A 4,719-nucleotide genomic window follows, 5' to 3' on the forward strand; every position below is an offset into this window, starting at 1 on the left:
CCTTATTAAACTATTTATTATACACTGTATGTTTCATTTCAAACTTGTCACAACTGGAAATTTTGTGTCATGTAATCTATACATTCAAGCTAATGTGAATCAAAAACTTCAATCAAATACATCATACTAGTACTACAAATAGTCAACAAGCAATTAGAAACCCTAGAAGTTCTTGTTTAAATCCATTTTAGACTAGGACTTCCTTATTGGACTCAATGGACCAATAAGCTTCCAATTTGACTATCATGGGCTTAGAACCCTTAATTGGGCTCTAATTGGACCCACATTAATTTATTTCAACATTTTGGGCCATATTGGGCATAGAATGAAATAAATTAAAAGTTTTGGACCATGATTAACCTAAACTAGCCCAACAAAGTGTAAAAATCATATTATATTTTTTTTGGGCCAAAAATCATCCAACTTAACTCCTATGTGGGCTTAGGGGCAATAGAGCCCAAAAATCTTTTCTTCCTTCCCAAATTTCGGCCCAAGAAAAGCCCAAGAGGAGAAGTTGACTATTACCATGCCACCTCATTTTTATCTCTTGGTTTTCCATGCAACATGTCTCATATCTCCATGCATGTATCACTTCATGTCTATTTCTCTCTCTTTCTTCTTGCTCTCGGCCAAACACAACACACACACACACACAAATCTCTCACAAACTCTCTCTAGATTACTCAAGAAACCATCCTCCCTCTTCATTTAAAATCTCGAAACTTTGCTTGTGCATCAAGAGGATTTCAAGAAAATATCATCACTTCTTGGTAAGTTACACATATCTAAGGAATTTATAACTCTTTTTCTCATTATTAGATCCTTTCTCTTAAACAATTTTGGTAATCATGCTCCTAGAAAACTCCTTAAACTCGAGATCTTCATCAAGGGGAGCTAGGGCCGAAAATCACTTCATTTTCCTTCCATTTTCTTTGCAAAACCGAGCCCCCACACCCAAGGTGAGCTTCATACCCCCTATTTTCTGTTTTTATGAGTTTTGTGGGGGGGGGGGGGAATACAAGTGAAAGTGTAGGTCTATATGTGTATATATGCCTTGTATGATTTCCATGCTTATATGTATGCTTTTATGTGCTTTAATGTTGGATCTAGCCATAAAACTCCTCAAAACCGAGATATAACTTATGTTATACGATTTTAGCATCAAATGTACTTCTACATACAAAGTGTTTCAAGAAAAATAGCTAAGTGGTTTAGTAACAATTTTCTTTAAGCTAAAAACACAAATTTTGGGCCTAAAATGTGAAAAATACAAAATTAAGGGCCCAAATTGACATTTCACGAATTCTGATGGATGAAGTGTGTCAAAACAGTTTCAATAAAACAATTTCTAGAATTATACTCATTTATAGGGTTAAAAACATAAATTTCAAGCTTAATGGGCTAAAAATGACAATTTCGGCCCAATGAGGCCCATTATGCGAATTTTTCTGTTTTGGAGGGCCAAAACTGTGATTTTCTGTAAAACAGTGGACCATAAGTGGTCCAAGTCCTTTTCAAAGGTTTAAAATGCTTTTTAAAGTTAAAAAGGACCAAAGTTGCAAAAATTTTACAATTTGGGCCAAAATTGTCAAAATTGCGAAAAGAAGGGTTATAACCGAGAAAAACTGAAATTTCAGGGACTTAAGCTGTTTTCTATGAAAGATATGCTGGAAAATATTTATTTCAATAATCTTTGGTGCTAAAATGTCAAGAAAATTGATTTAAGGACCAAACCGGAAAATATTTGAATAAAGGGTTGAAAAAGTAAATTTCACAAACAAGGAGGGGCTGAAAACAGAAAATTTTCAAGACTAATTCAATACATGCAATTTGACCAAATAATGGTACCGCGACTATCGACAAAATACAATACATTACAACACTAAAAGTCGTTGTTAAACGAGTTGGTTCGGTCTCGAACCAATAAAAATCCGAAACTACTAACACGACGACACTATGATAATTCAACACTACGATTCATACAACTAACGATTTGGAATTCATTATACATGCGAATGTGCACAGACGTCTACGCACTATCTTTGGGCCCCACAAGTGTAAAATCTTGTTCGTTGAGCCTAGCTAGCCCGACGACCGGATCTTAAGGCCCAAAGACTTCAATCTTACGAAGTGTTGGGTTTTACCGATCCGACACGACGTAACCGGACTTTCAATGGCTTGTAGACTACTGGTCCCCAAGGGTCCTTTAGTGTCGCTAGTAAAGTCTGCCTTTTTATGCGAGGCGGGTCTGGGACCCCTCGTACCTTTTTATCCCCAACCGGCTAAGGGAGTCATCGAGGCCTTCGTGTCCTCTTTCTCTTCGGATGTGGGACTACATGTAGTCAGGACGGTTGGATAACGTGATTAGTACGGACGACGCCCACGGGATCGTTAGTATTGCTATAGACGAGTCGTTTGTGTAACGCGTGTTTGTAGCAGATAATCATGCTCAAAATAATCCAATGTCGTCTGGTAATGATAACTTCATGCGTTGCAATGGTTTCGAAATAAATTCATGGATTTCAAAGAATTAGGAAAACATCGGGTTTTCCTAGGGTTTTTCAATACATACAGATTCGAAAGACATACAATTTCAATAAACAATTTTTACAAGTATAGAAAACAAACAAGCATACCTATGGATCTCCACACCTTTTTGACTATACTATTTTCAGAAAATATCGGATTTTCTGGTGGTTTTCAAACGATACGAAACATTGTTTTCAAATACAACTTATGAACTCACCAACATTTCATATGTTGACGTTTTTCAAAATACTTGTATTCTCAGGGAACCAGTGAATCAAAGGAAATCGTGTTCAGTGTTGGCTTGCAGTTTATTTATGTACGAATCGAACAATTTATTTTGGGAATGTAATGTTTAAACAATGTACCTCATGTAAACTTTACTGGTTGTACAATATTAATGCATGGTGACGAATGTTGTTACGTTTCATATATATACAATGTTATGGTATTCAATTGAGTCACGACAGCCCCCGAACGTTTCCGCCGCCTGGTTCGGGGGTGTGACAAAACTCATTTATAATTGTGTTTCAAACAAATGTTTCTTTATACTTAAACTGTTTTATCAAACACATGCTTCCAACCCGTTTTATGGATTGACATCAAGTCGATCTTTTCTTGGATAGAAATCATGTTCAAAAGGTTTTACAAAATTTATTTTACGCTTTTATATTGTAAATTGCATGCCTATATATGTATAGTTATATAAGAAATGTTGAAAGGACATAGGAAGGTTATCCACCCTATTTCCTTTTCGCGCTTGAGATGTGGTCTGGTGGGATATCGGGTACCCGTCCGAAGGTCGTTTGAATATTAGTTATATATCCTGTGTACATATATAATCATAAAGGTTCTTCCAGTTCATTCAATACCCTTGGGTAGCAAGGGTATACATCCATGTTCATACGTACCAGTTACATTACTAGTAAGCTACCATATGGGTAGTTTAGGAAGATATTAGAATCATTACTAGAACGCGATATCATACAATGAGTCGGTTCATTCACGAGTCAATACTTTCTAGATAGAGAGAACATACATTACAGCTAGTACACACAGTACATTATTATACATGCTAGATAGAGAGAGAACACACATTTACAACTAGCACACACAGAACATTACAGTACATTACTATACAATTACATGAGTACGTTTACATGATTAAATTTACATGAGTACGTTTACATGATTACATTTACACGAGTACATTTACATAGAGACCCTGTTATAAGCATGCCTATATATGTATAGTTATATAAGTAATGTTTAAAGGACTTAGGAAGGCTATCCACCCTATTTCCTTTTCGCGCTTGAGATGTGGTCTGGTGGGATATCAGGTATCCGTCCAAAGGTCGTTTAAACATTAGTTATATATCATGTGTACATATATGGACATAATAGTTCCTTTCAGTCAGTTCAATACCTTTGGGTAGCAAAGGCATACGTTCATATACTTTTACATGATACGTTTACATGAGTGCGCTTATATATATGATAGTAGGACATACATCACTAGGTGCTATAACATGGAACGAATTCAGGATCTAACTATACCAATGAATCGCAACGCATTGTGATAGTTATATTGGGTATACATGATCATAGTAATGTGGATGTTCACGGCGTGCAAATATACAAGGGTCGTGTAAAGGTCCCAAAATCCCCTTGACAGGGGAGCGTCTAGCCTGGTATCTAGCCATCACATTATGCCTTATCCCTCAAATAAGGCAGTAGGAGTACAGAGGTGGTCACTTATTACAAATACTACAGTACTTATAAGAATTACCATAGAATTAAGGTAATTAGTACGGTTGTAATTCGACACTACACCATGGTACTATTTCATTTTCCTATTACATTCACTTCGTGAACATTCACACGACGCACGGTAATGTAGAAACTATATTTTTGGTTAATGATAGTCAGGTTTGGGAAAATACACACTCTTACAAGAAACACACACACAGACACTAAATGTCTTGGTAGAAGGATACGATTAGTAGGAAACATAGAGCTTACTAGGATCATTCAAAACATTTTCATACTTACACTTCATATACATTTTCAATACTTACAGTTCATATACATACAAATACTTACATATAAATTAAGACACTAAAATACTTATAATCTCACCAGCTTTAAAGATGATACTCGCTTTCAAAATAACTTGTATCCTCAGGTCAACCA

Source organism: Lactuca sativa, chromosome 5, assembly GCF_002870075.4.
Source record: "Lactuca sativa cultivar Salinas chromosome 5, Lsat_Salinas_v11, whole genome shotgun sequence".
NCBI lineage: Eukaryota > Viridiplantae > Streptophyta > Magnoliopsida > Asterales > Asteraceae > Lactuca > Lactuca sativa.